At 46.1% G+C, this 13,875-nt stretch overlaps 1 long non-coding RNA gene across 1 annotated transcript; it reads right to left on the bottom strand.

The window, feature by feature from the left end:
- Nucleotides 1–3,750: 3,750 nt before the first annotated feature.
- Nucleotides 3,751–13,863, bottom strand: LOC107321863. Its single transcript, XR_001558698.2, has 3 exons — nucleotides 13,779–13,863; nucleotides 6,156–6,292; nucleotides 3,751–3,951 (listed from the first exon to the last, which is right to left on the bottom strand). It is a non-coding gene; the product is annotated as an uncharacterized LOC107321863 (long non-coding RNA).
- Nucleotides 13,864–13,875: the final 12 nt, after the last annotated feature.

The following is a 13,875-nucleotide window of genomic DNA, read 5'->3' as shown; positions in this document are numbered from 1 at the left end:
TGGTTTCCAAGTACAAATACTAACAAAGAGCTCCTTTGCTATAGGAAACTGCAGTTTTGGTGCTGAAGCGAGCACTGAATGGTGAGCTAAAGAATCAGCTTACAATTAGTGCCTATGGCAAATGTCAGGAAAGTCAGTGCTCCAGGTAGTGCTCTCAGCAGTCCCTGACTATTAAATACTGGTAAGTGCAGTTAATGAGGTACTGAGTGTGGCCAGCTCTCATAAAACTCAACAGTCCCACAGAGATAATTGTCTCTCTTTCCTATTTCTGTCCACCCTTGTTTTCTATTGACTAAGTCCTACCTATGATGGAGGGAGCGGAGAAGGAAAGAGCACCAATGTTGATAAGCCCCCAAAATTACTCTGTTCTTTTACAAATAAGTTCTCACCAAACCCTTTGCAGAAAGCAGCCTAGAAGGACGTACTTACATCTTCACATTAAGGGTTAAAAGCAGTGTAATATCACAGAGTAAATACACTGCAGGAGTTGGTTAACAAGGTACTAATTGGGTAACTGGAGGTGCATCTTAAAAGACCACAGAGGTTAATCAAAAGGCTTTGGGTGCATTTCAGTTGTTCCTTTGAGCTTAGGGAGGAGGCAGCAGTGGTGAAAATCTCTTGGTGTAGCCTTATATTTTAGAGTCAAAGCTGAAAGTAAGGTATTAACTAATAGGTTGTTAGATCCTGAGTGTGAACCTGATATAGCAAAACTTGTTCAGAAGCTAATGATTGCAGCTATCTCTTCCTCAGTCTACACACTCTTACTTCTGGCTTTTACTTGTGCTTGAATTATTCTAATGTTGCTGTAGTGGGGATTAAGTTTGCAGACCTAATGTAAGAATGTGAGTGACTTGTATGTTCCAGCTTGAAAGCTGCCCTGAAATCTCAGGGACGTGAATTGGTTTGCCAGCTCAGTTTTATACATAAGGAACATAACAATTTGGTGACCCTGCATGTAGCAGGGGGTTGGAACTGGATGATCACTGTGGTCCTTTTCAACCCACGCCATTCTATGATTCTATGAATTTAGGATGAAGTTATAACCAATGGAGGGTAAGATATACTTAACTACTGTTCTTGGCTTGCTGTTTTATGATGCTCTCCATTGCCTAACATTAATTTCTCTATATTTGGGAGAAAACAAACAAATATTTCATCAATAGCTCTTGCATATACAGAAACCCCCAGTTGTTCCTGTTTGTGCTCCTTTTTTTTTCCTTGGCCTTTATAGGGGAATGAACTGTTGGGTCAAGGCTTGATCTGGTGATTGAGCACCTGGTGAAGGGCTGTGGCTGCCCAGGGAGCACAGGCAAATTGTTTGCATCTGTGCTCCCCTCATGACCAGAAGGAGTGAACCCAGGGTGCAGCTCGTCTTGGCTCATATAAAGGCCAGGCACTGAATGGAGAGCATCTCTTGGAGCTGGGGCTGCTTTCTGAAGAGGAGAGCTGTGCAACCAGAGAGCCCATTCACCACCTGGGTGAGTGCAGTTCTTCTTTCTATGTGTGAATAGCAGCCTACCTTCAGATGCTTTGCCTGATTTAACCAAGAACCTGTCAGAAGCAGCTTTGTTTCTTCGTGAGCAGACCCAGCCCTCCTGTTGCACCCCTGATCTTCAAGCAGCAGCTGTTTTCTTTTAGGGGCTTTTTGGTGATGTCTGTGGTTTGATACTTTTGCAGGTTATGATAGTCACAAATTCATACAGCCATATATTGGGGCACAGTGACTCAGAAAGGCCAGTTTGGAAGTGGCCCTGATGTGCAGTTTGGCTGTTCATAAAGATGCAGCTTTCCAAAGCATCCATCCTCTTGACTGTGCAATAATCAATCTTCAGATGATACCAAACTATGTGAGATATCCCAGTTCTGTTTCCAACAGTTGTGCTTTGCTTTCCATGCTGCAGCACTGGGATCACGCTTTGTGTTGCCGTAATATCTTCTTTAAACTCTTTTCCCTCCCGTTTGCTTTGCGGTTTAGGCAGCCAGTCTTTGATATCTGAAGGGTTTGTTGTTATGCTTGATGCTCTTATAGGTTGCTTTGTATTTGTGAAACGAGTGTTATTTTTATTGCATCTCTTAGATTACCATCAGCAAAGCAGCGCTGTGGGATGCACCGAGCAGCTCGTGCTGCGTCAGGTTTGGGGTTTTCTTGTGTTTCTTTGTGTCCAAGCAACGTTTTAGTAAGGCTTAGTGGGGGAATGGTGGTGGTGGGCGGTGATGCTGGAGGTCTTCCCCATCCTCGCTTCTTGCCGTTTGTTTGGGTGACTCCCTACTCCAGCTCGCTCTGCCCGCGTTCTATTTTTACAGCGGCTCGTATTTGTTGTTGCGTAATAAAAGCGAGCGCGCGTTACCCAATGCAAACCACGCTTCAGGACGAAAAAAAAAAACCCCAAAAAAACAAAAACCCCACGAGCAAAGAAAGCAGCAGCGCTTCCCACTGAGCGCTCAGCTCCCGCAGGGGCGGGCAGGGCTGGAGGCTCCCAGCTGGGACCGCGAGGTGGGCGGAAGGACGCGGTGCTGGGGCTGCTCCCCGGGTCTCTCCGTTCTCAGCCCGGCCGTGCCCGCAGCAGCCGGGGAGCGGAGCGGGGCCGGAGCTCGGTGGGACGCGGCGGCTCCTGGGAGCTGTAGTCCGGGCTCCGCCGCCGCCTCCAGCCCGGCCCGACCCGGCACTACGGGCCCCACACGGCCCCGCGGCCGGCGCATGAGCCGTCGGCCGCCTTAGCGCATCTATTCTGCTGCCTTGGCGAGGATAAAAAGAAGAGCAACTGGAGGGGGACTGTACGGCAAACGTTGCTGGAGCCGCCGGGGCAAAGTAATCTATTTAATCTTTATTTGTTAGATGCTCGGGGGTGCGTCGCTAGCATTGGGCCACGGCTTCTGAAGGAAGGGGGGGGGGGGACCGGGGAAAGAAGGGAGGGAAGGCAAAACCCACTTGGGAAAGGCCGATGCTGATTTTCTTCTTCTTTTTCTTTCCCTCCCCTTTCCTTCTTCTGCCGCTCATCCTCGGTGCGGAGCCCAGCGCCGCTCCCCGCTCCCCGCAGCCTTTGTGCGCCGCGACAAAGCAACAAAGCGCGGCCGGGCACAGCCTGCCCATTGATTTCCTCCCGGCCCCGCCGCTCCTGCCCACCCTTTTCTTCTTCTTCTTCCGCCGCTTCTTCTCCTTCTCCTGCTCCCCCTGTCGCCTCGCCCAGCCCGAAGCCGCCCGGGCGGGTGCGCGTCCGTTCCCGGCCCCACCGAGCCCCGCGCAGAGCAAATTTCTTTCTTTCTTTTCTTTCCTCTCCTTCTTTTTTTTATTTCCCCTCCTTCTTCCCCCTCTCTCGCTCGCTTTTCCCTCTCTCGCTCTCTCTCTGCCCGCCATCTTTTGAAAGGGGGAAAAAAAAAAACAAAACCAAAACACATTAGGAGCGAAAGAAGAGCTGTAAGCGCTCATCGAAAATAAGAAAGGGAGAGAAAATAAAGAGGGGGTGCGGGGGGAGAAAAGAGAAGGGATTGGGGGGGGGAAGGGAACGGGTGCTGGGGTTCGGGGCCGGCTTTGGGGCTCAGCCCGCAGCTCCCTCCATTTCCCAGTGCCCCGGTACCGCTCCGTGCGGGGTTCGGCAGGACTTGGGCTACACGCGTGGAGCGAGGGTTTGTTGGTTCAACTTTATGCGCTTCCACGGTGCGAGCGGCGACGTGGCTCTCGGGTTGGAATAAAATGCCAAAACTTGAAAGCGTTTAATTCTTTTTTTTACTCCGTTTCTGCTACTTGTTGGCTTTTTTTTGTACCCTCCGTGGGCGCCGCTGATAGAAGCGTTGTTTGTAGGCTGCTTGGTTTCACTTTCAGACAAAGCTACAGTGTTCAGATCGCGGATCTCCGAGCGTCTCTAAGCTGGGAGGCTGAGCCCTGCAGGGTCCCTCCGAGTGCCAACAGGCGCTGCTCGGCCGGGTGAGCTGGGACGGCCCTTCTCTTGGTGCCTGCAGGAAGCAGAAGTTGCCGAAATCAACTTCTTTGTGTTCTTTTATAAGCAAACAAATGGGCTTCACCGATACTTGCGATGTTTCTAAGTTGTACGTGTAAGTAAACAGTAGGCTGGGGGGTAATGCAAATAGCAGAGCACACCTGCTGTTGCTTGGCTGGGAATAGAGAAGTGGGGTTGTTTTTGTGTAGGCTTGTTAGTGCTCTGAACGTGTTCAGTGTGTGTGTGTGTGCTAAGGGGGGTATCTCTAAACCGAGGAGTTGGGTTTAACACAGAAACCCTCATCTCCATTTGCAAGCGGAGATATTAGAGGGGACCCTGAGTGCTGTGTGTGCTGCACAGTGAGAAGCGTGGGGTGGACATAAATCCCAATGCAGCCTGCCTGCACTGCAAGCTTAAACCCTCCATCCACGTTGCTTGCAGCTCCCAGCACCTCGGGTGTGCTGTGTGTATGCACAGCGCTGCTTGCTGCTGTTTTGTTAGCTGAAGTTTGGGGAGTTCTCCGTCTGAAACAGTGCAACTTCTGACCTCCCGGCTTCCCTTTCTCTAAAGGAGAAACGCTAAGCTTGTGTTTTTCTTTCTCTTTACTCCTTGCTGGTTAAAAATATACACTGTAGTGCTTTGAGACCACGCTTAGTGAAACGGTTGAAGGGAGGTTAATGGCGTTATTCAACATTCAGCATCAGCTTGATTGCAGTATTGTCTTCTAAACTCTATCTGCTAGCACTGGGTGCTCGAGCTATCCCAGCTGAAGGGGATCGTTGCGGTGACCGATGCCTGCAGCTTAAACTAAGAATACACGTACAAATAGAATGTGTTTGAAATAGCTGAGGTTTGTTCTCCGAACTGACTTTGGTGTCAGAGGTAAATCAAAACTAAGCTCCGTGGCTGCTGGATGTCATTCTGACATTCAAAAGATGTTGGTTTGGTTGGTGTCTGCAAGTGTGTGTCGGTGGGCTTCGTAACCGGAGTTTCCTTGGGTTGCTGTAACTACATCAGGAGCAATGACTTAAATCATGGTTAATAATCTAGCCGAATACTGGTTTACCTGAGTTAAGAACTGTTTACGATGTCATCCTTCAGCCCCCTTATAGCAGTGCAGGAGCAATACTGATTGTCCATGATGTCTGCAGCCCCATTCCTGGCCTGCCTGCCCTGCAGCTCTGGGGCTGTGTGCTCCTTCCCCCCCGGAGTCATTTGGGAGCTCACTGACAGCACAAACAACTCCCAAGTCAAATCCCTCTCCCCAGCAGCAGCAGCTGAGTGATGTAGTGGGGGCTCATGTTTCAAAGGCTTAATTACTTTGACAAAATATATTACTCTGTCGACTTCGGTAAGCTATCAGGTGATCTCGGTATAGGCAGAGCTGCACTTAACTAAACAAGGAGCATCGCTGTTTGTTTCTCTTTAGTCCTAGTTGCTCTTTCTCTTGCTAATTTGCAGAATTCATTAATCTACAGCGAGTTTCCCAATCATTACCATGAACTGCATGTTTTGTTGTGTTGGTTTTGTCGGTTGTTGGTTTTCTTTTTCTTAAATTACCACATTATTCTCCAGTAATAGCCCAGAACACCACTGCAAGCAATAGAGTTCTGGGAATTAGGAAGGAGCCATTGTTTGCTGTGCTGCTCATTGAGCTGTCAGGACATTTTGGAAGGATGTGTGCATCTCAAGCTTTTCATTCCTCAGTGTCTTACTGTGATGTTGTTGGGTTTTTGTCGGTCATTAGCGCTTGTCAGAGATGAGCGACTTTCTTTGGGGCACGCTAACACTGCAGTGAAAGGGAGGAAGTCCTCTATAACCCACTTGCTGCTAAAGCCAACGTTAAAAGGAAAGGATTTAAATTCTTTTGGAGAACAGTATGGAAATTCACTGTAATGTGCTGCTAAAGCTGCTTTTTTTCTCTTAGCTCTCATTCCTTCCCCCAGTCTTGCTGATAAGCCACCAAGTGAAGAAACATTTGCTTTTTTTGGATTCCTTTCACACCTTGCTGGGCCTCATTCTCTTTCTAGCCTGAGTCTGATAAGAAGACACCATTGTGTCTGGATGTATTTCAGCAGCACGGATAACCTGGGCAGAAAGGAAGGTTTGTGCATCTCAGTCCTTTGCTGGAACCAGGGCTTGGCATTTTCCCCTTCACTGGAATTGCAACAGGTGGAACAAAGAAAAAAGAGGTGAAAGTTCTATGAAATGGGGACCAACCTGGAATGACATGAACTGACTGAAGTGATTCCTGAGTCCATTTATCTTCAGACAGTGAGATTTACATTCAGTCCTGGCTGACACAGGTCTGTGGAAATGACCTCGTGTACTCCTCTTTAAATCTTTCTTTTCTCCATCTAATGGAAGAAGAGGCAGAAACAGCAACATTGCATTTTTCCTTTCTAGCTTTGAGAGCTGGTTTTACTTCTGAACTCGAAACTCACAGCGCTTCACTGATGATGCAGCTGCACTGATACTCATGCAGGGTGCTCCCTGACACAATCACACCAGCAAGGATGCACTGTGTGTGTGACTGACTCGACCTGTTGTAACCAAACCCCAGCAGTGCTGGAACAAAGGCACACTTTTTCCTTGTGTAACTTTGTCTTTTTATGCTATCCTTGTATAACACCATGGGAGGTGCCTGGAGGGAACTGCACTTCCTCACAACTCTCCAATGTGACCATGCCAAGAGAAATCTGTTTTCCAGATCTGCACTGGCCAACAGATGTCTATAAGCAAGAGGGGAAACTTGCGGTATAGTGCTGGTTTGCTGCTAAGGGACTTGGGATGCAGACTTCTTCCTTACCAAGGCTGGTTTGGGAGCTCTGCTGTACAGTGGGCAGCATGGAAACTGGTCTGCTGAAAATACATTCGTTCTATGCTGTAGACATAAGAATTGTATGTGAGTATAAGAGAAAATGCTCTTTCTTACTGGAAAGCCTTGCCTTTTGGCAGCTTTTGGTGTTTACAGTTCTGGTTATGATCTGTGAAACAGCTGTAAAGTGCAGCTCTTTGAGTTGCTGTGTGAAAGAGGGTCTGCTCCCCCTAGTTCTTGCTAGAGTGCTTGTCTGACTGTGGCTATTAGAGGTGAGCAGCTGTGGTCAGTGGAGAGAGCTGTGTTCCCTTCCCCACTGTGCACGCACCTTCCCCTGTTAGCAGTGTAACTCCCCACATAGGCAGGGATAATAGAATTCAGAATACATTTACGCCCCTTTTTTTTTGCTGACTGCTTGGGAGTTTAAATGAGATGCATAAATGCAGGCAGTTGAAACTGCCTTATGTCCTCTTGAGGAGTGACAGCAGCTTAGCTAGCACAGCTGATCACACCCGAGCTGACCTGCAACTTCCTTGCATAGTTGGGCAAATTTATGATGCATCCAAGCTTAGCAAAAGCAGTGAGGCACCTTTCACGTGATATAGCCCACCTGTACTCTTTTGTGCTTGTTTGTGTATATTTACTTTGCATTAACACTGTGATATCCTGGGACAATGTGTTTGTTAGGATGAGGTGCTTAAATTGGTATGGAAACAGAGCTAAGTCAGTGCAACCTGTCTAGGGGAACGTTGGTAGGGGATGAATGGTGGTCATAAATAGAAGGGCTACAGCAGTGTGATACATTACTGCTCATCTGTCAACCTGCAGTAATTAACTTGGTGGGTGGGTGTAGTCGCTCTGCCCCATTACCAAGTGTAACATTACTGCGGCTCAGCTAACAAGTAGTAATTTTATGTCATAGTAATTCCATCCCTTTCACTTCATTGTCCATCCCCTCAAAGCCACTTGAGTGTCACAGACTGCTTTAGATAGACCTCTGTCTGCTTGGGAAAGTTGTAGTGTGCAGCTCAGAGAGCATTTGAAACCAGCAGTTTCTGATCTGCTTTCAGTGTTTCATGCCCTAAAACAAATCTGCTCTAAATATAATATAAAAATGAATTTTAAAAATGAATGCAAGGCTGCACTGGGGCACAGTTTGTGCACAAGGGAGGTCTGCTGATGAAAGAAGCTATTTTACTATAATGAGCCTCTTAGATAGTTATACTGTGTATTGTGAAATGCTTGTAATGAGTTAGTGTACCAATCTGTGTCTGTTAAAGTCTGTCTTCTCTTTCAGTGCTGGCATGGAGGTACCCCTGAGGACAGCATCTGTAACGTTTCTAAGTGGTGGTGGTGATGCTGGTGTGTTGTCATGCAGCATTAGGAACTGACTTGCTATGGGAAGAGACTAATGGCTTTATTAGTGAGTGATAGGGGAAATATTTGTATCCTAACTTTGCAAGTAGGGAACTGGAAAACCTACAGAATGGGGAGTCAATAACTGAGCTTGAATGTGACTGTACACACACCATAATCCCATTAAGAGTTCTGAAGCCTTTGTGGGTGTTGCCATGTTAAGCTTTAAGGGATGTACATCTGTTTCTATTATGTCTGTATCATTTGAAGCTTGGATTGGTGACAGTGTTGTTATTTATTTATTTTTAATAATACAGCTGAAAAATGGTATAGGTGATTTCTGGAGTCACAGCATGAACCTGCAGTAGCCTCTTTTATAGGGTAAGTCATTCTTTGGATAAGTTTGGCTGTAGAGTAATAGCTGATCAGGAGGAGATAGGAGGCAGAGCTTGGGAGTGAATGGGATGTGGTATATGGGAGTGATATGGGACGTGTATTGGGAGTACTGGTGTGAACGATGCTGATAATGAGTGACTGCAGTTCAAACCCAAGTGAGCAAGTAGATGCATAGTTCTAATTGATTGCAAGGCAGGGAGTTAAATGCAGAAGCAAATAGAGCAGAGGTGGAGCAGTAGATTCTGTCCATCTGTGAAGTTTAAAGTGATGATACTTATCTGTAACACCAAGGCAGCAAACTGATTTTGTGCTGGTTCTGAGTTTGCAGGATTGTCCAGTGCTTGGAAGTTGCAACCAAGGCTGCAGTCTTTTGTTACGCCCATCAGCAATGTTTCTGAACTCAGTATTTATGTGAACATGGAGATTCCTTCCTTCCCTTGACTGGGATCCAACTTCTTAGAGTCTCTAATATTGTACGCCTTATGCTTGTACAGTGGGAATTGTTCTGCTGCCATCGTGTAATGAAGATGTATCTTCAGGTCTGGGCCATGTTGTCTAGGTTAACTATCAACCCTGACAGTGGGAGTGCCCACAAATATCTCTTTCTGAACAGACTTTCCAACTCCAGATAGCACTTAGCCTTCTTTGTCATTGCATCTCTCCCTGACAGACAGATAGAGAAGGGCAAGGGACCCAAAACTGCGTAGCCTGAGTCGTGTCTTTGCCCAAACCTTCCTTAGAGGTTTATTTTTAATGGGCCAATTAGTTATCTCTGGTAGGTGATAAATCTACAAAACCCATCTAGAGAGTGGTGCAGAACCACAGAAACCATGCAGCTTAGTAAAGGGGAGAGTTGCTTAGTGTTGTGCAGGATGAGACTTGAAGTAGTTATTGTATCCACACAGATGCTGAGATGTTTGCTGTCTGTCTTTGCTTATACCATGCTTCCAGCGTGCCTTCAGCCTCCCCCAGGACCCTCTCCATCCTGCTGCTAAAGTGCTGGGTGATTGCATGGTATGTGTCTGTGTGCCAGCGCTTGGTTTTTACCTGGTGTCCAAGGCTGCAGGACTTGTGCTACACATAGTCTATTGGAGGACTACAGTAACCCCTACAAGTGCTAGAAAATGCCATATAAGCACTTGCTGTATGGCAGTAGCAGATGTGTTGCAGTGAGGTGTAAGACAGCATATGTTTAGAAGCAGATTCACCTTATTTTCTTTCTCTGTGAACCCTGACTGCCTGGCTCTATTCGTGATTGAGATGATATGGGTTCAGATCTGTGGGTCATGCAAGGTAGCTTTGTTGTATCTACACTTCTCCTGGCTAGGTAGAAATGGCACTAGGCGACTGCCCAGGCATAGGTGATCTCCGAAACGCTTTCCTTTTTAAGCTAAATCTCTATAATGAAATGAAAGATGAGACAGAACTTAACTTGTCCTTACCCTGCTCTAAAGCAAGATCAACTGTATGTAATCCATTGCAGAAGCAGGTTGTCTAAGCTCTTTTGAGAAGCAAATTCAAAGCTATGAGAAAAAGACTATACTGTATAGTATATAAAAGACTATACTGTGAAATACCACTCTGCAGTTGAAACTGCAGCCTTTAGAAGGCAATTGAGCCCTATGTGATTTGCGTTGGAGAAGGTATATGACATGCATCTGAATTCTTGCTCAGACTCGATTAGAAGGTGCTTTCTGTGCCATTAGCAGCTCAGTGGGGAGAAATGTGTCAGCCCACAATTATCAGAAGGGCCATCAATTTATTTGGGGTATCCAGCAAAGTCCTTGCAGACTACAGTATATTCATTGGATAAAGTAACTCTGGGGTTCCCCTGATTTTTGAAGCATGATGTAAGCCATCTTAAAGCAACCTTGTTTGTGGGGTGTATTGGAGCTGAAAGCCCTCAAAACTGCCAGTTACACCTCTGGCTAACTCTTATCTACTGGTTAGGAATAGACAGGCTCCTGACTGAGGAAACACCTGCTCTTATAATAGCAAAGGAGAGACCAAAGCTGGGAAATCCATCTGTATAATCTGACAAGAGTTAAACTAACCAAGTCAAAAGCTAAGGAACTGAGTTAATCTGCTGTTCTTTTCCCCACCCTCACACAGATGTAAGCTAAGGGCACAGTTCCATCTTTGAGTCTCAGGACGATGCTGGGGTTGTGCACAACTTGATATACAGAAATAAAAACGTTAATCTTTTATATGTGGAAATAACAATATAGGGGACGACAGGGACAGCTGAATGGACGTTCAGACTGTAAAGCTGCAGTATGCTAAAGGAGCACTCAAGCCAAATTCCCATTTCCTGCATTGAAGCCAGGTGCAAATGCTTCATCCCCAGTCCTGAGGGGGTGGTACGCTGTGTGTAGCATGCGTGTGTCTGCCAAGGAAGTGTTGGATGATAAAGCAGCTTGTCTGCCCTCAAGTCTTGGTTTCAAGTTGCAGATGCATTTGCTTTCAAAGAGAACATCCCCGCTGATATGAAGTCAGTAGGCAGTGAAAGCTGCCTGAAGCTCAATTCCTAGACAGGGCTGTGAAGGAAAGTAGAGTGGGAGGAAGAGGAGGGCATGCACCAGCTCTGTTTTCTTTTGGGCAGCCTGAAGGAGTGGTAGTGTATTCCTGCTTCCTACAGCTGTAGACATGGAATGGGTGCAACTGTCTTCATGATCTGATCTGTTTTGACTGGTATTTGGGCCATACAGTTCATGTATTATAGTAAGTGGTGATACAATAGTCTTCAAAATCAATGAAAATCATTCCTGGGACTACAAAGGTGCCTGGATCTGGAACTTGGTTGCTTTAGGGTCTCTGGACCGTGTAGTAATAGCAAGGCTTGGAGTCAACCCAGTAAGTCTCTATGCCCCATTTCCTTTCTTAAGATATTTTAAAGGTAGTGGAGTTTACTTGGTTTGGAGGAAAAAGAGATTTCTTTATAGGAACAGGGTTGCCACCAGGCACTTGAGTTAAAAGCAGTTTTCCCAGTTATTGGATGGTGTTTAGTTTACCCCATATGATTTCTGGGTTCTTAAGTAAACCAAATTCACATGCTACCTCTTCTAAACTTTGTCTGGCTGCTGTTAAAATGTAAAGCTCTGTACTTTCAGTTCTCTGCTACCCAACATCTTCCTGCTAAAGTGGCTCATGCACTGAGTAATGTATATGTAATCACAGTGGCAGCAGGAAAAGGAATCTTACTCTTCAATTAGGCAACTCAGGAAAGGCCGGAAAGACGGTTCTGCTCGCTGCCTGTTACATGTTTTATAACCAAATACCTGTGTATGTGTCTGTCTTGGAACGTGTGTTTGTGGGAATCTGATCAGCTGGCAGTCTTTCCCAGAACCTTAATTTCTAATTTCTGCACCTCAGAAGTAGTAGGAGTGTGCTAAAGCTCTCCCACGGCTGGAAGAAAGCCTGGGCAACATGAAAATGTGCCTGCTGCTTCCCTGAGACAGAGAATAACATATGGTAGCAAATCTGACCAACTTTTCAGCTATTGCTGCTGCCTGGGGAAAGGGAGCAAGCATCTGTTCTGGTTGCTGCACTGAGCCTGGTTGAGGAGCGATGCTTGGAGCTGCAGCTCCCACTGCCCGGCTGTTTGATCATGATCCTGCCTCCTTCCTGCCTTTAGAAATCCTCTGGTTCTGCCTTCCACACTGGTGATGTTTCTCTTGAGCAACTGGCTGACAAAACCTTCAACCTGTGCTTTGGGACTCTGCTGCAGTCCTCATCACTGCAGCGTGCAGAGAGCAGCAGCTCCTCCAGGTAGGAACAGGGTCTCACTCCTGTCTGCAGGGCGCTGAGGGCCCTGATCTGCACGGCTTCTGTGCCACCAAAATGTAAATAATGATATGTAGATAAAGGTGAGGTCAAGGAACATCTCTTACACTTGATAATTTTCCCTGGTGGGAAGATTTATGTCACCACTTCTGGCTGGGCTGGAATTGCTCCAGGTTTTGGTCAGTGTCCAAGTAACCGTGCAGAAACACTGTATGACATAAAGAGTTGTCAGGCTCTTGTGATAACAGAAAGCTTTGCTGCCTTCTAATTTTGCAATCAAAACAAATAGTACCCTGTGCTGCAGGAGCAGCAGCAAGAAAATGAGCCACCCGTTAAATGTTCTGCATTGCCAAAGGAAGTGGCAGAACCGTTAGCTGAAGCAGCAGGCTTATTGGCACAATGTGCATTTCATGGGGCTTTATGGCTTCCTTTAAAATAGCCTCCACCACTACAGACACCCTGTGGGGCTGCATCAGCTGAGCAAAACATTATCCTGCTAGGACAGGGATTATTGTCATGGTGTTTCTTTTTATGCCAGCTGTCTCTGCACTGACTGACCAATGCAAGCAACTCAATGAAAGAAAAGTTTAAGAGCAAACAGAAAACCAACCTTCCAATGTAGCTGTGTTTTCTGATGACTGGTTTGGCTGAAGGACAAACTAAACCTGGCAGCTTTGAGATTGAAGCTTAGAAGAAAAGGGCAGGCTTGAGAACTCCAGAGAAGTAGTATTTGATTGAAAGTTTGGGGTTTGCTTTTAATTATCATCTGAGATGAATAAGGAGACATACACAGAATGGAAGCAGTGTATGCTCTTCATTTATGTTAGCAAGAGGTTGTGAATTTGTAGTATTAAAGGTGCAGTTGTGCAGCCAGAAAAATCAAGGACAACTTCTGTCACTTGAACATGAGAGTCCTGTAGAATAGGGGAAGTAGTAACTTAAATTTAAGCTATTACTCCAGGGCTAGAAAACCCAACCTTAGGCCCTCACTGGAAGATGTGAGTGTGATGTCTGTGCAGAGAGTGGTTCTGGCAGTCTTCTTTCCAAGTCTGTACAGTACTTTGTACACTGATTCGTAACTGGGCTCCCTCGGTGTTTATAAGTCACTATTGATGCTGGTGTAGAGCATAAAGATGCTGAAGTGCTTAGATTAGAGCTGTTAATTCTACCTGTAATGGTAGAAAGTTCATTTGTTTCCATGTTTTGTTTTGTTTTTTAATGAGTGAGTCTATTTACAATGACAGGTTGGATGATTTGTATGAGAAGGTGGGCAGGTCACACCTCTCATTTAATAAGAGATCTGACAGCTTGGAGATGTCTCGTGCAAAACCATTGCCTCTCTGAATTCATTCATGCACACTGTTAGGAAGTGGGATACTTCCAAAGCATTTGCACTTCAGATTTCTCCTAATCCTGCTTTTTTTTTTTCCTCTTCTTTTTGCTTAAATGTTATGTTGAAACTAAAGGGAAAGGTCATCAGAGCATCTTACCCTGCAAGCCATAAGGAATCTGATGGAGCAAAGACTAAAGGGATGTCCAGTGCTTGCAGCTGCTGGGCACCCAGAGAAGCAGTCCCTGTGTCACAGA

The sequence above is a fragment of the Coturnix japonica genome, chromosome 17, assembly GCF_001577835.2.
Source record: "Coturnix japonica isolate 7356 chromosome 17, Coturnix japonica 2.1, whole genome shotgun sequence".
Lineage (NCBI taxonomy): Eukaryota > Metazoa > Chordata > Aves > Galliformes > Phasianidae > Coturnix > Coturnix japonica.
The sequence above is the reverse complement of the archived record's forward strand: the minus strand, read 5'-3'. Positions and strand labels throughout refer to the sequence as shown.